Consider the following 23,219-nt stretch of genomic DNA (forward strand, 5'->3'; position numbering starts at 1 on the left):
TGAAAAACTTTTTCCTAATATCCAACCTCTAGGTTCCCTATTTCCAAGGGGAATATATTTCCCTTGGCACAGACTGGGGACTCCATCACTGCTCTGGGCAGCCTCCCAGAGCTTGGCAAGCCTTTCCAAGAAGGAATTTTCCTTGCTATCCAATCCAAGCAGCAGCCCTGGCTGGGACACTGCACGTGGGTGCCACCCTGCACCCAGCGGTGTCCTGGCAGCACCAGGGACTGGCACAGTGAGTGGCTCTGCACTCCCAGGGAGCCCCAGATAAAACAATTTGGTATCCTGGGGTTCTCCCCTCTGCAGACCATTCCAGGGGTGACATGCAGGTCATTTCTCAGAGGCTGAAGGAGGAGCAGGATGTATTTTCCCAGGATGCATTTTCCCTGATCCCCAAGGACACCGAGACCCCCTAAGTGACTGCACGTGGCTCTGGGTGGAACTGGGAGCCCAGCCCTGAGCTGGTGGGACACAAGCTGCTCCTCCAGCCCAGGACTCTGTGCTGGTGGCAGATGTGTCCCCATCCCTGGGAATGCCTTAACAGAGTCACTGCTCTGGCAATATTTACCTGCAAGCTGCCAAGTGCTTCTCAGCTGAGCAAATATTTGTGTGCTGCACCCTGACAGCCCCCCTGGCTGGGAACAGCATCCTTGGGACATGGATCAATGGGGAGCTGCATGGCTGAGGCTGCTCCTCCACAGCCCCAGCCCCAGCAAAGGCCAGCAGCTCCTCTGCCACGGGTGTGACAAGGGGACGTGCCCAGGGACACCTCAGGCCTGCCTGGGGGAGACTGAGATGATGCCTTGTGCAGGCTGCCCTAGAACAGAGGCTGGACAGAGCTAAAGAATAAAGCAGGGATTTATTAGAAGGCTTCCATGGATCCACCTTGGGCAGCACAGGAGCCCAGCCAGGGCTGCACCCAAGATGAACCAAAATGGTCCCAAAATGCACGAGCGCTCCCGGGGTCTCTCCCTTGGATCAGTTCTGCTCCATTTGCACCTTGCAGTTCATTGTCCCATTCCAGCTTTAGCCCATGCAGTCCCATCCTGCTTGTTTTTCTCTCTCCAGCCCACGGTGTTTGTGCTCCTGGGCTGAGATTTGGATCATTTGTCCTTGGTGCCCAGCTGGAGAGGGAATTGTTTTGTCTCCCTGCTCTGTGCAGAGAGCTCACCATCCCCTCATATGAAGCTCAGACCCACACACTAAAGCAGCTCAGAATCTGAAAGATATAAAAGCTAAAACCTGAGGCATAATTTCCCCTGCTCTCTTCTGCCACAGGGCTGGTCCTGAATCCTGCTGGGATAACCCCAAATCCAGCCCTGAGCGGAGAGGACACAGCTAACATCCATAACTCCCTGCTGGAAAAGCCCAGCTCAAAGTGAGAGGCTTAAGAAATCTTTCTATGGATATGATCCATGAAACCTCCCGGGCAAGGCTTTGTTTGGCTCCTTGACCCAGGAGACAGCAGGTTTTGGGGAGGTCCAGCCTTTCCAGAGGGCACTGCAATGGGCAGCAGGGTCAGGGGGGCAGAGCTCCTGAGCTGCTCTGTTCCCCAGCACCCACCAGAGGCAGGAATAGCCTGAAGGAGCAGGAAAATGGGGAGTCCAAAGAGGGAAATGGGTCCACAATTTTTCCTGTGCCTGGGAATGCTCCTGCCCACTCCTGCTGATCCCTGCCTGGGGTTGGAGCTGCCACAGCTGCTGGATTTGAGCATGACAGGGCCACATCAGGCTCCTGCCCTGTCACAGAGGCATGAAAACTTATTTTTGGTGTCCAGGGAAAACTCCAGCTCAGCCACCCCAGAGATCAAGCAATTACTGCTAATTAGGAGGTGAAAATCGGGAATGGCTGAGCAGAAAGGCTTTTGGGACAGGGACTGGCACTGAGGATGGAGGGGACAGGGTGAAGCATCCTTGTGAAGGAACCAAGGCAAACGTTTTCAGCATCCCCAGGAGGACATTGGTCAGCTGTGACCTGCCCAGGTGCTGAGCCCTGGTTGTCATTCATCCCAGGAGAGGCTGGATGTGGCATTCAAGGACCCAGATGTATTTAGGGATCCAAGTTTATTTTATTCCTTGTGTGCCAATTTGTCACCCTTATCTCCAGTAGCCCATACTGGTCTGGCAGGGCTTGGAAGCAAATGCTGCCCTTGAGGAAGTGCTGGGAAAAGAGACCCAGGCAAATGAGATGCACGAGGCTTCCCTGGAATGGAATTCTCAGGAATGGAATTCTCAGGTCTCTGGGAGAGGGACAGAGGAGGGAGTGGGGCTCTGCTGAGGAATCCTCTCTCTCCTGTCAGAAAATACCCCCTGACAGTGCTGGAGAGCAGCTGGAAAGGGAAGGAAAGGGGTTTGCCATGAAATCACAAAGCTTAAAGGAAAATGTATCAACTGTGGCCCCCTTTTCTTAGATTAAAACTCCAAGTTAAAATGTACTGTTTCTCAGTAAAGCTTACAGCTTTCATTCTTCCTATTAGAAGCATGACAACTGCAAAATGAAAAACTTTCTATGACCATTGCCCAATCCCTGCAAGTGTCCCAAGCCAGCTTGGAGCACCCTGGGACAGTGGAAGGTGTCCCTGCCCATGGCAGAGGGTGGCACTGGATGGGATTTAAGGTCCCTTCCAACCCAAATATTCCATGATCTTTGAGGCCTCTCACAACCCAAACCACGCTGTGATTCTATGATTCTATGTCAATTTGCATTGAAAAAAATAATTTTTAACCTAAAAATCTTGAATTAAAACTCATCCTTTTAATTTTTCATCTGTAGAACAAAATCACCAGTGTTATTGCTATGGAGAGCTATGAAATCTATAAAAGGTGGCCTTCCCATCAAATCCTGTGATCGTGGCATTATTGATGTATCCCCACTCCACAGGGCTTCCCTGCAAAGAACCTGAAAAATTCTGATTATCGAGAGCACTGGTCAGCAAACTGCCAAGTGCTGGACTATTTGCTGTGCTGCTCCCCGTGATAAATAAATAAAACTGCTGCTTTGCCCTTTAGAGCATTGATTACATCTGGGTAAAACAAACAGAAAAGGAAAAAATATAATCACAGGAGGGATTTACAGTTGCTCCTCAACTCCATCTCAGCCCTGGGGAGGAGCTGCTGATAATTGTGCTGCAGTGGGTGAAGAGTGAACCCAGCTGTGGGTCCAAAGCAAACTGGAGGGGATGGCACAGCCCTGGCTGAGGGGGGCTGCAGGCTCGGGGGGCAGAGCTCCTGAGCTGCTCTGCCCCCAGCCAGAGGCAGGAACAACCTGAAGGAGCAGGAAAATGGGGAATCCACTGAGGGAAATGGGTCCACGAGCTGCAAAAGCTTTTCCAGAGAGGAAAAGCACTGCAAGAGCAGCATCCTGGTGCAGACCAGGAGCAACCTCTCCTTCCATCACACTTTGCAGAGTGCCTGGTGGCCTCTCCCACACTGGCCATGGTGCAGGAACACAGGGAGGACTGGAACTTGGACCTTTCCTCCAGGCTGAGCAACCTACAGGGTGCCCACGGCACCTGGGGCTGCCCCTGGATCCCTGGCAGTGTCCCAGGCCAGGCTGGACAGGGCTTGGATAGCCTGGGACAGTGGAAGGTGTCCCTGCCCATGGCAGGGGTGGCACTGGGTGATCATTCAGATCCCTTCCAACCCAACCCATTCCAGATTCTGTCATTTTGCAGGTGGTTTCTCCAACACTACAGCTCCTTCTGCAGCCCCAAGCCCTTAAAAGCACAGCAGGCTCAGAGCCCAGGGGCCACCACAGAGCTGGGGGTGGGGTGGGTCTGTCCTGGTGCTGCAAGACCTACACCAGGTGAGCATGAGGGTGCCCAAGCCAGCATCAGCTCACGGCCACCAGGACAGCAGACAGTGATGAGCTGGGGACAGGGGTGGCACACACCTGAGCTCCCACCACATCTGCCAGCCCCAGGGATGCTTTAGGGTGGGAAGCACTGCAGGCAGGAGGTGCAGGCAGGAGCTGCCAGACCCACAGGGCACACAGGAGGCTCTCAGTGGGGGGAGAGCCTGCAGAGGGGACAGCAGCCACGAGATCCAGATCTCCGTCCATGCACCCCACAGCTGTCCCTGCCTGCTTCCACACATGCCCTCAGCTCAGTGCCATCCCTCCCCTGTCCTGCCCTGCCATCCCTCCCTTCAGCACCCCCCTCCTCCCTCTCTCTGATGGAAATAATGGCACCAGGCAGCCCCAATTTCCTTCTCCACTAAAGATCTGTGCCAAATCCTGATTCATGCAGCGAGTAAGAGCAGAGCCCTTCTCAGTCCAAACAGTGATCTTGAATCTCCAGGGGCTTCTGCCACCTAGAGAACAGGCTTCACTTCTAATTAACTTCTGCTGCTAACTAATCTGCCTGCAGTAGCAAGCTCCCAGGGTGTTTTTCCAAGGGCTGTGTGAGAATGACACTGGCATCCCATTCCCTCCCAGCCCCGTCCAGCCTGGCCTTGGGCACTGCCAGGGATCCAGGGGCAGCCCCAGCTGCTCTGGGAACCCTGTGCCAGGGCCTGCCCACCCTCACAGGGAAGAATTCTCTCCCAATATCCCATCTAAATCTACCCTCAGTAAGCCAAAAACCATTAGAAGAAGCCCAAATTTTATTTTCTGTTTGCAGCCAGAAACTTCCTGTGACCCAGGGGGCTCGCCCCACCTTCCAGAAGGGAATGTGAAAGAGGATCAAGCCCCTCTGGCCAGCAGACCCTCTGCTTTTTCTCTGTGAGCCCCCAAACCTTCTGTTTCTCTCTGTCCATCCCACCTGAGCCAGCACCTCTCTCCCTGCCAAGAGCAATCCCTGGGACAGAGCTCCTTGGTACTCTGAATTTTATGGAATATAGATCTGCTTTCTCCCCAGCTCTGAGCTTTGCTGACTCAGAGGAAAGGGGTCTTTAATGATCCCCTAGATAGCTGTATTTTTCTTACCTAAGTGCTCACAAATTGCATCCTACGACCAATTAAACAGACGGTCTCTCATTTTTTCACAACAAACGTAATTTGTAATTCCAAAATGTCCCTAAAAAGCCCTTCCTTCTGTTTTATATTCCACAGCATTTGCAACTCAGCTTGGTAATTTTGGAATCAATAATTAAAAAAAGGGGGCAATTAGGGTATTAATTGGGAATCACCAAATTACTTCATAGAATATATTCCGTATTTATTTATTTATTTGTTTGTTCCAGAGCTGCCTGCTCTGCCCAGACTGCTCCTACCTCAAGGAATGCTGCTCCATCCCCACAGCTGGGGCTCTCAGAGCAGCCCATCCCTCCTCCCAGCCCTTCCTCCCAGCTGGGCTCCTGGCTGGAAACACCAGACAAGTGATGGATCTGCTACAGGGCAAGGGAATGATGAATCCTGGAGGGATGAGCAGGATTTACCTTGAACTGAGCTCTGCCTGCGTTTTGGGAGCAGGTGGGGAAAACCAGCCTGGTCACTGTGGAGAATTACAGTGAGGAAAGAGGAAAAGGATTTTCTGAGAACGTTATTGTCCACCATGACCACAACAGTTCCATTTTATAAATGACACATTTTGTTTCCTGCTGACTGTAGGTTATTCCTACAACTGGAAAATAGAAGTGGCCCAACAGAAAGCAGGTTTTTGGTACTAAAATACCAGTACCAGAAGTACTTTAGTACTACTAGAATTAAAGTACTAGTGGTTTTAGTACCAAAATACCAGTATTCATCTAGTATACTAGTGTACTAAAATACTATCCTAGTATACTGTAATACTAGTATAATAGCATTATATGTTATATGATCGGTATTATATCAATATTATTAATATTATATTCACAATACATTATAGTGTATTAATATTATAACACCAATTATTAATTAATATAAATTATTGTGTCGATATTAATAAATATTGTATATATTGTATTATATTAGATGTATTAGATTATATGTATTATACTATTAGTATAGTAGTATTATATTATACTATAGAATAGTGGAATACCAATACTAAAATCACATTTCAGACACCCAGGCATCCCTTTCCCTGCCCTGGGAGAGTGGAGATGGGATCCCTGAGGCAGGCTCAGGATCCAGTTTGGGTCCCCAAACTCAGGGCAGGCTCAGGACCCCACAGTGACCACGGGGCTGTGGCCTTGTCTCCCACCAGGGGAGGGAGAGGATGGCTCTGGAAGATGAAGGAGGAACAGGCAGTGAGCAGCTCTGCTGGCTGGGGGTCAGTGGGAAGCCATTCCCCTTGTCCTGTCCCTCAATCCCTTGTCCCCAGTCCCTCTTCAGCTCTCCTGGAGCCCCTTCAGGCCCTGCAAGGGGCTCTAAAGTCTCTCTGGAGGTTCCTCCTCTCCAGGTGAGCATCTCCTGAGTGTCCCCAGTCCTGCAGCCACAGCTCCCCCAGCCCTGTCCCTCCTCCCTCGCAGCCTGATGTTTTTGGAAGCAGGCTGCTGTTCCCTCTTTCCCTTTCCCAGCAATATCCAGGCCACAGGAGGCACTCTGGATGTGCCAGACTGGGCAGCCCAGCCCCAGCCAGCGCTGCCACACGAGCCCAGGCACACAGGAGATGCACTCTGCCTTCCGCAGCTCCCCCCTGCAGGGATCTTCCCCTATCAGGAGGATATTTCTGGTATCAGAGTGCTAATGCAGCCTGGCTTTGGGTGGATTGGCAGCTCACCACCTGCAGTATTAAGACTTCCATCAGCTGGCTCGGCACACAAAGAGCAGCGTCCCTATCAAATCCTAATACCTGGTGATTCTGCAAGTTTGGGACTAATACCAAGGATAAGGAGGAAATGCAAGTCAGCTGAATGCAGGGGGATGTTATCCCCGTTTGGGAACAGCTCCTCTGCACCAGCACGGCGCCCTGGCACTGAGTGCACACAGAGGATGCAGGGGATGAAGGCACAGAGGCACAAACATCCCAAGGGACTGCAGGACTATTGCAGGCACTGGAAATAGTGCTGCAAGTGAAGTGAGGCAGAGTGAGGGACAGGGGAAGTTCACACGTGAGGAGGTCTCACCGAGCCCACCAGAAGTGGTCTGAGGTGCAGCAGTGCCCTGCTCCTGCAGCATAGGCAATGGCAGCTCAGCATCACCTCAAGGGAGGGGATTCTCCTCTGCTCCGCTCAGGTGAGACCCCACCTGCAGAGCTGCCCCAGCCCCGGGGGCAAGAAGGCAGTGATTGAAACTTGAAAGAAACAATGATTGAATGAAAAATTTGATTTTGATTGTACAAAATTGGTTTTTGATCGAGCAAAAACGATTGAGACTTGATAGAACAAGTGGCAAGGAAGCCACGGAGATGCTCCAAGAGCTGGAGCCCCTCTCCTCTGGGACAGGCTGGGAATGCTGGGGGTGCTCACCTGGAGAGGAGAAGGTTCCAGAGAGACCTTAGAGCCCCTTCCAGGGCCCAAAGGGGCTCCAGGAGAACTGGAGAAGGACTGGGGACAAGGGATGGAGGGACAGGACACAGGGAATGGCTCCCACTGCCAGAGGGCAGGGATGGATGGGATATTGGGAGGGAATTCCTGACTGTGAGGGAGGTGAGGCCCTGGCACAGGGTGCCCAGAGAAGCTGGGGCTGCCCCTGGGTCCCTGGCAGTGCCCAAGGCCAGGCTGGACAGGGCTTGGAGCAGCCTGGGACAGTGGAAGGTGTCCCTGCCATGGCAGGGGTGGGACAGGATGAGCTTTAAGGTCCCTTCCAAACCCCTGGAGCTGCTGCAGCACCAGTCCCAGCAGAGACTTTCAGGAGGGACTTTGGGATCAGCCCTCAGGACACTCCCTGCTCCCCCCAGGCTCTGGAGGGGCTCCCAGGAAGGGCCAGAGGCAGGAGCTTCATGTCCCTTCAGGAATGGTTTCCAGTGCAGACATCCTGACTCAGGACACTTCTCCTGGCATGTGAGGGCTGTGCTGGCCCCAGGGCAGGGCTGTGCAGGGACACTTCAGTGTGCAGGAGCAGCTGAGGCCAGCTGGGTCCCTGTCAGAGCTGGGACATCCCTCCCTGGCTGCACCACTGCGAGTCTGGAGATGGGAAGGGCAGCAGTGAGCAGCTGGCAGAGCCCTCCTGAGCTGGGTTTGCTCTGCGATTCCATGGGTGCTGCTAAGAGATGGTGAAGGATTTTCCTGCCACATGTGGCTCTGGGATGGAGCTCCTGCTCCATGGATCACAGCTCACCAAGGAGACAGCTCTGAGGAAAAGTGCTCAGGAGGAAGAAATGGCAGTGCTGTAGAGAAAAGCTCAGGGAACCATTCTTGGGGTCAGAGCTCCTAGAGAAACTGCCCTGAGAGGGACAGAGCAGCTCCTAACTGAGCACCAGGAGCTCTGCAGCTGGCTCTGAGCAGGATGATGGACCCATCCTCCAGGCTCGTGGAACCACAGAACCACTGGAAAAGCCCTGTAAGATCCCTGAGCCTGACCATTAACCCAGCACCAACCCAAGTCCCCAAGGACACTTCTTGAACACCTCCAGGGAAGGGGACTCCACCACTGCCCTGTTCCAATGCCAGACCACCCTTTCAGGGAAGAAGTTTTCCCAATATCCGATCCAAACCTCCTCTGATGCAACTGAGGCCATTTCCTCTTGCCCTGGGAGCAGAGTCCAACCCCCCTGGCTGTCCCCTCCTGTCAGGAGCTGTGCAGAGCCACAAGGTCTCCCCTGAGCCTCCTTTGCTCCAGGCTGAGCTCCCCAAGAAACTCTCCAGCCCTTCCCCAGCTCCATACCAGTAGTACTTTGGTACCAATAGTATTAAAAGACTAGTAGTTTGGTACTAAAATACCAGTATAGCTATAGTATACTAGTGTACTAAAACAGTATACTACAATACTAGTACAATAGTATTATATATTATAAATTTAGCATTATATCAATATTATTAATATATCATATAACATCACAGTATATTAATATTTTAGCATATCAATAACGAATTGACATTAAATATTATAATAATTTTATATTATATTATATTATGTTATGTTATGTTATGTTATATTATATTATATTATATTATATTATATGTGTAGTAGTATTATATATTACACTATTATGCTACAGAATAGTATAATACCAATACTAAAGTACTGGGTTTTGGTAGTAAAACACCAGTGGTGTAGTTAGCAGCCCAAATCACCCTCCAGACACCCAGGCATCCCTACAAATACTTCCCTGGACACGCCTCCCAGGCTGAGTGTGCCCCTGAGCTGTACCTGTACCTATGGGAATTCCTTCACCCCAGGCTCCTGGAGCCAAAGTTCAGCCAGGTTTCACACTGCCCATCAACCCTGCAGCTGCTCCCACGAACCCTGCTACCCCCTGTCCTGCCCTGAACTCCTCCCTGCATCACACAGGAGGCACCACCCAGGCACCAGGGCCCCACAAGGAGGAGGTTTTTCCCCAAATCCCCTTGCAGATGGGTCTCGGCAGGCTTTGCACAGCCAGGAAAGGCAAGTGCAGCTTCCTCCACCCCTCCCAGTCCATCAAACCCTCCAGCACTATCAACTCCAGCATTTATCCTCTGCTTGTGAGCATGAGAAAGAAAAAGTTCGCTGGAAGACTTGGATAGGTCCAGATCAAAAAGTTTCCATCCATTTCCTACTTTTTCCTCAAAATACAAAATAATATCACCTGATTTTACAGCTCTGCAGATTTCACGTGCCACAAAGCAGCACCTATGTGTGTTCCCAATTTCTGCCTGCCTTTGGCTTGGAGCACCCCTTACCTGCCCGTTTTTATTTGCAAGTACAAAGGCAAAGCTCCAGTGCAGCTTTAACCCCCTGCAAAGAGAGATATTGGTGTTTATTTATAGCCCCTTGTTTGCAGAGAGCCCATGGAGCAGGGAAGAGGTGTCATTCCCAGGGGAAGGCAGATGGATTGAATCCATCAGCACACAGAGAGGCCTGGGGTGTTTCACAAAAGAACCACAACTCACAACAGAGGAGAAATTATCCAAACAGATCCAAACACATCCTGCTCTGCCAGTTACTGTCTCCATGCAGTCTTACAGAGCAGGATCCCCTCCCTGCAGTCCATCAGTAAAGTACAGCTTTCCTCTCCACATCTTGAGTTTGCTCAAGTTGGATTCTCACTTTGAATCACAAACTGTGTCCCTAGCTCACCCCCAAATGGTCTCCAGCTTCTTTAAAGGTTTCTTTGACAGCTGGGAAACCAATCCTCCCGAAGTGCTGCACACTGCTCTGCCATGGACTGCTTGAAGGGTTTGCATTGGAAGGGCCTTCAAACTCATCCTGTCCACCCCTGCCATGGGCAGGGACACGCTCCACTGTCCCAGGCTGCTCCCAGCCCCAATGTCCAGCCTGGCCTTGGGCACTGCCAGGGATCCAGGGGCAGCCCCAGCTGCTCTGGGCACCCTGTGCCAGGGCCTCAGCACCCTCACAGGAACAGTACCTTCCCAATATCCCATCCAACTCTGCCCTCCTTAGGCTTAAAGCCTTTCCCTACTCTCCTGTCACCCCACACCTTGGTAAAAAGCAGGGTAAAGTAAGGATGGGTAGAATAGGGGGCTGTTCCCACATAAAAAAAGGATATTTCTGTACCTGGAGACAGAGGGACAAGAGAGCCAGTCTCCTTTGCTCGTGCATTGATAAAAATTGTCAAAGATGGACAAGGAGAGCTTCTTAATTTGGAAAAAGGGTCAGCACCTCACAGACACCCACAGATTTCCCTGACAGCATCAGGGAACTGACCTACCTTCAGGAGTTACAGGGTGATCCTACCTGCAGTGCCTAACTCAGCTAAAGAGGGAAGAATGGGAAATGGGGAGAATGAGGAAGAGAAAATAATAAGAGAGAGAGAACAGAATAAAACCAATGGAATGAACAAGTTCCCATGATCCCCACCCACCTCTGCTGAGGGCAGCAGCCACCTCCTCCCCACCATGGGCAACTACAATCCTAAAGTTCCCACATTTCATTCCCTAATCAATTCTAGCCATGCCAACATCTCACTGTGGAACTACAGGTATTTATTACCAACCACCAATTAAACCAGCGATGCTGCTTTGGTTCCCCTGAGATCTTTAAGCTCCACATGACCCATGCAGTGCCCATTGTACCACCTCATTTTCCGTATGGTGACAACATCCCAGGGCTGTTACACTAAGGGATTACCAGTTTGATGCCCTGAGAGTCAGCAGGTGGAATGAATGACAGAATCATGGAATATCCTGAGCTGGGAGGGACCCCCAGGATCACCCAGCCCAGCCCCAGCCCTGCCCAGACCCCCCAACAGCCCCACCCTGGGCATCCCTGGCAGCGCTGTCCCAACGCTCCTGGAGCTCTGGCAGCCTCGGGGCCGTGCCCATTCCCTGGGGAGCCTGGGCAGTGCCAGCACCCTCTGGGCAAGAACCTTTCCCTGCTCTCCAAAGGACATGATATATCCAACGACATCCACTGCCAGAGCCAGTTTCAGCCCCACTCTTCAGACAGCCTGCTCCTCCATCAGACAGAACCTGCTCAGCTGCACAAGATCCCATGAAAATGGAAATCCCACCTATGAGCCCAGCTCTAAACAAAGTAATTTTTAGCAGGAACAGGGAACTATGTAGACAGCCATGCTGTTGAGCCTCAGCCTGCTGTGTTTTGTGCCTGTTCTACAGGGGAGCAGGTAATAGCTCATGATCTTGCCTTGCTGTGTGTTTTTAACAAACATATGGTTCCCATCCCTCTGACCCCTTTCCCACTTTTGGGCTCAGCTTGCAAATCACATGGCCACAGATGACAAAATAACCTGAATATCTGCAGTAATGTGCTTTCCAAAGCCATTGTGGTAATGGCAGGGACTGCTCTGTAAGTAAATGGACCATTTATGGTGGCAAATAAAAGCCCTCAATTCCTCACAGCCATGGAGCAAAGCAGGGGTTCCCTCTTTGTCTGAGTTCTGGGAGCTGGGCTGTGGCAGCCACAGGGCAGCTAAAAGACAGAAGAAAAGTCATTTATTTCCTCTTTCCTTCCACAATTTCCCCAGTGTTTAAATGCAGACCAGGAGAAAGCTTCAGAGCAGCCAGGGCTCCCAGGGCAGCTTCAGCTGCACATCCTCACCTCCAGGACAAGGGCAGGGATGCAGAGCTGCTGGGGACACACCTCCCTCCCTGCTCAGAGCTGGAACCAAGCAAACCCAGCCCAGCCCTGTCCCTGGAACACCTCCCTGCCTGCAGGAAGCTCAGCACAGAGGCTGCACCAGGGGATGACCAGCAACCCCTCCCACCTGGATGAGACTCCCCGGGAAAGGAGCTGTTTCCTTATCACAGCAACGGGATGGGAATTGCCCAGAGGGATTTTTGAGACGTTCAGGGTGGAAGCCAAGCCCAAGCAAGGGAGGGGATCCAGCAAGCAGCAATCCCAGCCTTGTTGGGCCAGGAATTACAAAGCAGCAAGGTCAAGAATGGGGGGAAAACTCATCCAAGCAATTCTGAGTGGGAGGGAAGGGTGGGAGATGATGCTGACAAGCACAGGGTGAAATCAAACTGGAGTAATCAATAATGGGAGAGGGCAGAGGGGGTGAAAGGGACACAGGAAAAGATAAATTAAAGGCTTGCCCAGGTGTTGTGATGGCTAGTGAGCAATAAATTAAATCAAAAAGGGCAACAGGGACGAGCAAGGCACTGTGAAAAATTAATTAAAAGGTAGGGAGGCATAACCAAGGCATAAAACATGGGTGCTCCTGGAAGGATTAGAGGAGCCAGGCAATGAAGAGGCTTTGGGAAGTGTAAGAGGAGCCAAGGCAGAGGCTGTGACCACACGGGAGGCTCAGGTAAACAACACAGACACATTTCCAGACTCGGAGAAGCAGGACAGCATCAGGGAAAAAAAAAAGTCTCCTGCAGAAGGAGGTGCTGGTATAGCAAACTTCACTCCTTGGCTTTTGTAGCCAAAGTACAGCAGGGTGGTGAGTCCTCCCCCTGCCTGCTGCTGTCCCCTGTCCCTCTGCCTCACGGAGGGACAGGGCGAGGCACTGGCAGGGGACACTGCCCTGGGTGTGTCCCAGGGCTGTCTGCACAGACACAGGGAAGAAGTGAGCAGGCCAGGCTGGAGCAGGCTGCCCCCAGGACTCCCCCAAATGCACCCCCAGGCTCCCTGCAGGCATCCCCCAGCTCCTGAGCAGCCCTGGCTGCTGCAGCCCAGTTCAGCCCATCCTGGGGTGGATGCATCCCTTCTGCAGGCGGGGTGTGGGTGAGGCTGCAGCACAGGCACAGCCTCACAGCACATCCTGCTGGGGCAGGGCTGGGGCACAGGGGGACACCCTGCTTCCCCCAGGCCTGAGCCCCTGGACACGAGCTGCTCTGCTCTGAACGCAGCGGTGCCATGAGCTGGAGACGGGCTGGGTGGGGAGAGAACAGCTCAGGCACCTCACTGGAGCTTGGGGGGAGCAGAACTTGCCTCAAGTCCCATTTGTGTGCCATGCCCATCACCCAAGGGCTGCATGGGGCCAGCCCAAAGCCCTGCAGTCATTCCCTGCATCACCTGGGACAGTGGAAGGTGTCCCTGCCCATGAGAGGAGCTTTAAGCTCCCTTCCAAGCTAAACCATTCTGGGACTCTGTGAAATGATTACAGGAATATTTTCAGGCCCTTCAAGCCACAGGGGAAAAGAGAGAATCGGCCAAGTCTGGCTCACACCTGCCTTTAAAGCAGCTTTCTTTGAAATGAACAGGCTGCCTCACTGCTAAGGAGATTATAAGCAGAGACACCTCTGCCAGAGGAGGGAAGAAGGAATAATAAAGGCATTCAAAGCTATGACAAGAAAATGGGAAAAAAAAAGAATGCAGCAGACTGTTTGGATCTAGCAGGAGGGGTACAAGGAAGATCAAGGCACAGACAGTGACAGGCAAAGTTGGACAAGGAACAGATTCAGAATATCTCTGTGGGGCTGAGCCACCCAGCCCAGAAGCACAAGGACTTCCCCGAGTCCCAGCAGACACTGAGCAGGCAGAGAAGGCTTGCAGGGAAAGTAGGGCAAGAAATGATGGATAATTAACAACACCAGAGAAAGCTCAGTGGCCCACAGACCTCGCCCTGCCCTGACAACCTTCTCCTTGGCTTGGGACCAGAGCTGTGGGAAGCCAAGGGATGGTCCACTGCACCCCACCCTACAGGCTCAGGGAAGCTGAGATTTGAAGAGAGGGGGAAAGGGGATTTCCTCTGGCTCTCCACAACTCTGGGCTCTGCTCCCAGGGAACAAGGACAAGAGGAAACAACCTCAAGTTGTGTCAGGGGGGATTCAGACTGCATATTGGGGAAATGTCTTCATTAAAAGGGTGGTCAGGTGTGGTATTCACATTCTCTGAACAGAGAGAGACACAATTCCCTTCCCAGGATTTTTCCTGGGAAAAATCTACTTGCTGCTCCTGTTGTTTGGCACATGGGGAATGTGTTATGGAGACTGTTTACCCAAAGTGATTTGTTAACTGGACACCAATGAAGGTTGTTTTGATTCCTTGGACCATTGGCTCAAAGCTGTGTCCTGTCTCCAGACAGTCATGGGTTTTTCTGTAGTACCTTTTTAGTATAGTATCTTTTTAGTATAGTTTTAATATAGTATTACTGTAATATAACACAGCTTAATAAAGCATTTGTTCAGCCTTCTCAATCATGGAGCCAGAGCACATCATTCCCTGTTATGGGGTTGTCCTGATTCAATAGTCAGGCATTGGAAGAAGATGCTCAGGGCAGTGGTGGAGTCACCATCCATGGGAAGTATCCAAAAACCATGCAGATGTGGCACTTGGGACATGGTTAGTGATGATCTTGGCAGTGCTGGGTTGTGGCATTCACATTCTCTGGAAAAATCCCTTTGCCCAGGATTTTTCTCCTGGGAAGCTGAGAAGCCTCAGAGAAAAGGAAAACAATTCTCATCTCATTTGCTTCTCCTGTGCTGTGCTCATGTGCAATGTGTTTGGGGATTGTTACCCACAGGTGATTGTTTCATTGCATTCTGCTGGGAGTTGTTTTCACTCTTTGGCCACTCAGGGCCAAGCTGTGTCAGGGCTCTGGAGAGAGTCACGAGTTTTCATTATTGTCTTTATAGCATTCAGTAAGTATCCTTTCTGCATTCTTTAGTATAGTTTAGTATAGTATTCTTTAATATAATATAGTATCATAAAGTAATAAATTAGCCTTCTGAGAACATGGAGTCAGATTCATCATTCCTGCCTTCATTGGGGCATCCCAGCAAATACAATCGTGGGTTAAGGGTTGGACTTCATGATCTTGGAGGTCCTTTCCAACTGTAATGGCTCCAGGATTCTCTGAGGAGATGCCCCATGGGAGGTGAACAGGGTGTCCTGGTTCCCCACAGCACAGCAAACCCAGGGAAAGGTGTGGGGGGATGAAACAGGGTTTGATTACAAGGTTTTTCCCCACTACCACAGCAAAAACAGGCAGGAGACCAAGGGTGCCATGGTCCCTTTGTGTCTCTCTCCTGGGAAGGGGGTAGGAACAGCCCACAATCAAGTGTTTGTCCCACACAATCAGGGAATGTCCTGAGCTGGAGGGACCCAGAGGATCATCCAGCCCATCCCAAGCCCTGCCCAGACCCCCCAACAACCCCACTCTGAGCATCCCTGGCAGCGCTGTCCCCTCAGGGCCATGCCCATTCCCTGGGGAATCTCTACAGAGTTCACCCACCAGAGGAAAGCTGAGGACTCACATCAGCCCTCCAAGCCTGCCCAGCACATCCCAAGGTCAGCCTCACTGACCCACTGACCCTGTCTTTCCAGTGGAACCTCTGCCTGTAGTAATTAAGTATCTTCTGAACAGAGAGACATGGTTCTCCCAGGAAAATCCTGGGAAGCTGTGTAGAAGCTGTGGGAAACTTAGAGAAAATAATTCAAACAATTATTCTGTCTCTTTCTGTAACCATTGTTTTTAGCTATGGTGCTCCAGAGTGCTATTTACAGTTCACCAAGAGGTGAGAGAAGATTCCTAAAGGCCAATCAGGTCTTAGGTCCACCACTGTTTCTATAAGAACTGTAGATTTCTAATAATGAAGTGTCTTTTCATGCCTTCTGATGATGGGAGTCTCTGTATCACCTTGGGCTGTCCCTGATACCACTACGGTGATACTCACCCTCAGGAAGAAACCAAACTGAAAGGATTTTAGCAGAAGAAAACCCCAACACCCTATGTCAGAGGCTCATCCAAGCACAGGGGGTCTGGCACCGTCTCCCACGCTCTGGATGGCACAGCCCAGCCCAGCCTCTCAGGCAGCACAGGCTCCCTGATGTTTCACCACATCTTTGGGAAAGGTCAGTGCCTCAGGGAAGCAGCACATTTGATGATGAAATGGCAAAATAAGCAACTTTTTGTTTGCTGAAATCTCCAGTTCAGGCCGAGCTGGAAGCAAATCTCAGGCCTGAATTCCTATAGATGAAGGACTGTGGCCACCTCACTGCTTTTCTGCATTTCTTGCTAACCCTTATTTGTCTCCTTAAAAAACCCCTAAAACCCATGCTCACATGTCACATTTGATGCATCTGCCAAGGCCAGAGCCATCATATCCCATCCAGCACACGTCAGTGCAGCCTTGGGAGGGGAAGCTGAGAAACGATGTGCAGGGAGATCTATTTCTGTACTTTCATTTTAAGGCACCCCCTTGACTCCCTCCTTTCTGACTCACATTCCAGCTCCAGAACTGAGGAATGCAGCCACAAAGCTGCACCAGTCAGGAGAGGACGTTCTGCCAATATTTTCACCCAAAGTTTGAGCACAGCCACAGCAGGAGGGACTCGTGCCATGATCTGTCTGGTGTTTGCACAAGCAGTTACTTGGGAAAAGATTTTACATTTTCCACTCACGCACTACCTTAATCTGAATTAACCTCCAAGTCTTGAGAGGTTCTGAGAAACAGATTATTTCCAAAAGGAAATCCAGGAATGAAAAAACAAAAATCCCCCAGTCAGATAATTTAAATTGACATTGTATTTCAGTAAGATCAAGATTTGCAGAAAACTGAGTATTCATTAAGAATCACTTGCTCAGCTCTTGAAAGAATCAAACATTTGGGTTGATCACAGAACACCAGCTCAGCTCTAGAGATGAATCACTGGCTTAAGAAGGTGCTTTTTAACCCATGGCTTTCTTGGGGCGTGGGAGTTTTGCCTGAATGTACAGGTTAACAATTCCCCATGTGCTCCAGTTTCTGTGCCTTCTCCAGGTTTTACATCCCAAAGCAGGAATGGTGCAATGCACTGGGTCCTGTTTGTGTGGGAACTCGTGTTTCGGGGATCAAACATGATTCTGCTCATTTTCTGTTCAAAAGCCCTTAAATAACATCCAATACTCTGCTCTTTCCAGATTCCAGCCACACAACCTTCCACCCTTGGACTGCACCAGAGGTCCTGAGCAGAGGGTCCTGTCCTGCATCACCTGGCACCCCTCCAGTGCCCGGGCAGAGCTGAGAGCTTCAGGCAGTTAATTTGGTTATTTAAAAGCCCAGGTAAGCCTAGGGACAGAGCCATGAGGGTGTTTATCAAGGGTTAATTAGCAGCTCCTCTTCCCTCAGTCACCCAGTGTCCCTCTCTGAAGGCTCCAGCATCAAGACGGGGAGCCCAGTGTGTCCTGGAAAACCTGATCCTTGCTGGGCCTGCCTGGGTCCCCACTTCCAGCCAGCCCAGCTCCCACAGGCACTGGGGGCTCAGGGAGGGGATGGCTCCATCCCTGAGAACTTCAGAGCTGGACACCCCCAGGGGCTGAGCCTGCAGACCCCACTCCTGCTGTGTGCAAACACGAAATGACCCTTGATCATCCTCAACCAAAACAACCCCTCATGCTGCAAGTGTCCCAGGCCAGGCTGGATGGGGCTTGGAGCAGCCTGGGATGGTGGAAGGTGTCCCTGCCCATGGCAGGGGTGGCACTGGATGGCCTTTAAGGTCCTTTCCAAAGCAAGGCTTTCTGGGATTCTGTGCTTTGCTTTCAGTACAGACTGTGTGCCAAGAGCATCCCAAAACTGCTGTTTCCCTGCAGTGGTCAGGGACTGGGGTCTCTGTGTGAGGAGAGCTCTCCTCCCAGCCTGCCTTTCCAGGTGGCTCCACAACCCACTGCCATGGGACAGGAGTGAGCCTGCTCCAGCCAAAACCTCCTCCAGACCCTGGGGAACTGGGCCACCCTCCACCATCCCAGAAATCCCCCATGCTCCAGCCAGCCACTCCCAAGAACTGCACGTGCCATGAGACCATTCCCAGCACGGACAAGGGCAATCCTTCCTGGGAGCCTACTCAGAACATGAGTTTTAACTTCAAAATTTTGTGTCTCTGAATTTTTTTTTACAGCAGATAAAGACTGGGGAGAGAGCATTTTGGGGGGAATTTCTGCTTGTGCCTTCCTCAGCCTGATGGGTCACAGCTCCTGTGGAGCCTCTGGAGCGAGTTCCCACCTGAGTGATCCAACCACCCCATTCCCTGACAGAGGCACCTTCGGCACAGAGGGGAACTCAGTCCTAAAGTTTGGATTTTTTAGGCTTAACCACGAGCCCTGTGAGGGTCCCATCCCACAGGCTCCTCTGCCCTGGACACTGCAGCCTTTCCCAGCTCCTGCCCCCACCAGGTTCCAGGACCTGCAACCTCCTCCTGACCTGGTGTTCGTTCTCTAAATTAAGAAGCTGTTAGATCCCTTCCTTCCTTGGCCCACGGGGTGCTAAGAAAGTCACCACAGATGGTGGCTTAAAGGGCTGCCAGGGCCCCCCTAATCCTGGCCAGGCAGAACTGCCCTGGTAAGGACCTGAGCAGGTGATTAGAGCCTGGAATATCTGTGCTCAGAGCCCCGATGGCCCCTCCACCCACACAGAACATTTCAGCCATCCCTTCTTTGCTGAGGCACCTAAGGATGCTCCTCTGTGTCCTCTCATTTAGGGCACTCCCAGCCCTGTAAGGATGGACTCAGTAACAGCCATTTCCAACACTTTCCCTGCAGTCCTCCAATAATGGGCATTTTCATCAGCCTTCCTTGTTCTCCAGTCACTCTCTATGTTCTTCTCTAACTGCCTCATGACAGATATTTCCCCGCTGAAATATCTCCCAAGGAACAGGGAGCTCTGCAGCTCCTTCTGGAATCTACCTTTATTCTGTGTGCCACCAGTTAGGTGCAGGGAGAAGTGAAAAATGAAAGAGCAAATCATCAGCCAGCAGTGTTCAGGGGCTCAGGAGTCCTGAGGAAGGGAGGAACTTGCTGGACAAAAGACAATTCCCTCCACTTACAGTAAATACCTTGTACAAAAAGAAGGGTCCACACTTCAAAACTCTACTGAATATGCCAACAGCCAAAACCAAACTAGGAAAAATTTCTGGCAGTGTTCTTTGTAAAAATGTCTTCAACAGTAAAAATCCATGGATTTCTTCAATGCTGCTGAATCCCACAATTTCATTTGCTGAGTTAAATCCTGGTCTGTGGAATTAGGGTACAGTAGCTGTCTTTGCCATGCAGAACAGGGTTTTTTGTCTGGTCCTTTGTTCAACCTGTGTGCCAGAATATTTTGTGTCAAAATATCCTCACTACCACCACAGACGGGTACACTAAGCTGGAACGGAAAATGGTTATAGACAAACCTGATCAAACCCAAGTTCCTTTTCTACCTCATCTGCCTCATTTTGATTTGAAGAAGTTCAGGTAAATCTTTCCCCGCTGTTACTTGGAGTTTCCCGGATTAGATTTCCAGATAAGATCCTTATTTACTGGTGTGGTATCTCCAGGGGTCCATCCCACAGCAGCACAGCTCCTGCCTCTGTGATAAGAAGTTTTATCTGATCACATTTGTTTTTCCTCTCTTCTATGCAATATCCAAAGGAACACTCCAGCTGTGATACCAATTAAAACCCAAGTTCTGCAAACGCTGCTGAACTGCAAACGGAGGACCCCACCCCTGGAAGAGCCCACAGCCAGGCTGGAGCAGCCTGGGAAGGTGGAAGGTGTCCCTGCCCATGGCACTGGATGGTTTTTAAGGTCCCTTTCCAACTCACTCTGTTAATCTGTAATTTCTGCTTTTATCTGCCCAGGAGCTGGAAGAGAAATCCACTGCTGAAAACCACACTGCTGCATCTTCCTGCCACAGGTTGAGCACAGAACGAGGACACCCTGAAATGTTCATCCTCTGCAGAAGCAAACTCCAGCTTTTACTCCCCTGAAGTCCTGCTAAGCCATCCCTACCACAAGGAAACTCCCAGCAGAGCAGGCAGAGCCCTCCCTGACCTCGTGGCTCAGGAAGCACAGCAAGTTTCCAACAGGCACAGCCATTCCCAGGCAGCATTTCCCAACCCTTAGGTCACGCCACCACTGCACCTGATCCCTAAATCCTTTCCCATCCCTCCATAAAGCCTCTGCTTCACAGAGGTGATTTCAGCTCAGCACCCTGGCCAAGCTAGGTGTGGGGGATGTTGAACTTCCTAAATTGTGGCCTGAGGACACCCCTGCACCCTTTGGGGATGGGAACTCCTCTGTCCTGCCCTAAGCACTGACAAACACAGCCCCAGCAAGGAAATACCATGGGAATGTTTCCTCCCAGCCCAAGTGCCAGAGGCTGCTCTGCTGCCCCTGCCAGAGCCAGCAGCAGAGCTCTGACCCAGCCCTGGCCCCAGCCCCACACGGCAGCTCTGCACCTTGCCTGCCCCAAGCACAGCACTTCCAATGATGGTTTTAGCTCTGATGTTTTTCAGATTCTCTGCTGCCTGGTATGTAACTCTGAAACCTCCCATTAGGTGTTTGCAGGTTCTCTTCACAGGGTAGTCAGACAAAGCAATCCCTCCCCAGCTGGAGAATCGAGGACAACCTTTACCCAAAAAGCACAAACAATGCAAAGAGAAGGGGGCAAGGAAGGGCTGAGACTGCATGACCTGGAACTGCAATTGGACAAGTGAACCCAACATGTAGATGATCCAAAACGGATAAAAGTGTAAAAACTCCTGACCAGGATGCATCTTAAATTCAGCCTGGGTGCAGCCCTGGCCGGGCTCTTGTGCTGCCCAAGGTGTGTCCTTTCAAGGCCTTGCAATAAATACCTACTTTGTCCATTTAGCTCTGTCTAGTCTCTGCTCCAGATCAGCCTCTCAAGGCATCTCCACCTGCCTCTCCCTGCATGCCCTTGCTCTGGGATGAGCCCAGCAGAGCCAGGAGCAGGGTTCACCTCCAGGTTATCCCAAGCCACACTCGTTTTCACCTCCCCATGACAAACTGCAAACAGAACTTCCAGCAGCAACACAGCAATGAATCTGACATGCAGACACACCCAAACCTGTGTCCAGGACACCTCACAGGGTGTAGTCACAGACTCAAAGGACCACAGAATTAGGCTGGGAAAGACCTTTGAGATTCTGGAGTCCAACCTCTGACCCCACACCACAGCACTGAGTGCCACATCCACACCTGCCCTGAGCCCCTCCAGGGATGGTGACTGCACCACCTGCCTGGGGTTCAAGTGACCCAACTCCACCCCCAGCAGCACTGGGGACAGGGGCAGGTTCTCAGCAAACCCACCAACCTCTGACTCCCTGAACACTCACTGAGGCCAGGGAGAGGGAAATCAGCCTCTCCCAGCAGGCTCCAAGGGAGGAATCCTCAGAGTGCCCCAGAACCAAGGCTCTGTACAGCTCCTCTCCTGCCAGGTGGGTGCTGCCCCAAATCCCAGTGCAGTGTCCCTCAGCTGGCAATCCCAGGCTGTGTCCCACCCCGCACACCCAGGAGCACACCCAGAGTCACTCACCAGGGCAGGCTGGGCACTTGGGCTCTGTCACTGTCCCCGTGCCCGCAGCGGGAGCAGGCGCAGCTCCTCTGTGGCTCTTCACCCTGCAGGAAGCAGCACAGGGAGGAGGGTGAGCAGATAATCCACGACTTTCTGGGAGGCTGTGCAGGGCTGGAAGCAAAGCTGCTGCTGTCTGCAAGGATCAGAGCCGGGACTTTCTGAGCTAAGACTCTGAGCTGCTTAGCAGGGAGCTGGAAGCAGAGCAGACAGAGGTGGTTGTGTTCCCAGGGCTGAGCACTGGGGGGGTTGTTTCAGGCTGGCTCATGCACCAAAAATCCCACAAAAACTGCTCCATCAGGTTTATGCTAGCAGAGGACAAGGATAGCGGCAGGCAGGAATTTTTGGTCATGATGGCTCAGGGAAAAAACAGAGTTTCTTCAAAGTGAAATATCCCACAGTAAAACTTTTTCATAGTTTTGTTCATTTATTTATTTAATATTTGGAAAATGTGCTTTTGAAACTGAAGATTTTACTTTGGGTTATGCCAAATTGAAACTATTCCTTGATGCAATTATAACATTCTGCTGTTAAGTCAGTTCCTCTGTGTCCCGAGATCTTCCTGAAACTTTATATTGAGGTGCTTTCCTTTCCCTGCCACGGCTGAGATACCTGTCTGACCTGCCCAGCATGAGAGATGTGCCAGCTGGGGACATAACCAGGATTCAGAAGTGGAAACTGCAGGACTTTTACAGGTATTTTTTGGCTGTCACCCTCAGCACCCACTGGCAGAATCTCCTGGTGCAGTGGGGTTGGTCCAGACAGGGTGTCCAGGGATGCTCCTCACAGGGAAGGGTGCAGAGCATGGATGCTCAGCTCTTTGTGCCCCAACGGATGTTAAATTAGACCTGGGTGAGGTCTCAGAAGTTGATTGATAACCTGGAGTGGAAGCAGAAAAGAGGTGCTAGAAAATCCTCACCAAGAGCAAAATGAAGAGAGCTGAAAAAAGGCCACCTTGCACTGTCCCAGGCTGCTCCAGCCCCATCCAGCCTGGCCTTGGGCACTGCCAGGGACCCAGGGGCAGCCCCAGCTGCTCTGGGCACCCTGTGCCAGGGCCTGCCCACCCTCCCAGGGAACAATTCCATCCTAATCTCTAATCTAAATCTACCCTCCTTCAGTTTAAGGCCGTTCCCTGCTCTGTCACTGGGTTCCCCTTTAGTGAGTCCTATGGGATTCAGGCAGCAAAAGCAGCTGAGCCCAGCCCTTGCAAGGCTGGAGCTGATCCGTCGATGGCCCCACCCCAGGATTTTTGTAGAATCACTTCAACCCACAACACAGAAGTGAAGGAGAATGGAAGCAAGTGCTCTGCCAAAACACAACATCTTTTGAACAAAGAAACTGCACTAAAATGTGCTGGTTTATTTCCACTCTGGGCTCCCCAAGCCTTTCCCTTCTCTCACTGAATGATAAGGGGCATAAAAATTAACCAGAAGCTCTCCAAGAGCCAAGGAAATGCACAGAAGGGCAATAAATCACAGGGCTGATGGCATCCTGAGGGAGCAGGGGGAGGGG

General features: G+C 51.4%; 1 protein-coding gene across 1 annotated transcript in view; it reads right to left on the minus strand.

Annotated features, from left to right (window-relative positions):
- RALY (RALY heterogeneous nuclear ribonucleoprotein) overlaps positions 1-21,814 on the minus strand; it is an 86,250-nt gene extending 64,436 nt beyond the window's left edge. The window contains exon 1 of the mRNA XM_038158688.1: positions 21,672-21,814. The gene's annotated coding sequence lies outside the window, so the exon portion shown is untranslated. The remainder of the gene's footprint in view (positions 1-21,671) is intronic.
- Between the last annotated feature and the right edge of the window lie 1,405 nt (positions 21,815-23,219).

The sequence above is a fragment of the Motacilla alba genome, chromosome 20, assembly GCF_015832195.1.
Source record: "Motacilla alba alba isolate MOTALB_02 chromosome 20, Motacilla_alba_V1.0_pri, whole genome shotgun sequence".
Classification (NCBI taxonomy): Eukaryota; Metazoa; Chordata; class Aves; order Passeriformes; family Motacillidae; genus Motacilla; species Motacilla alba.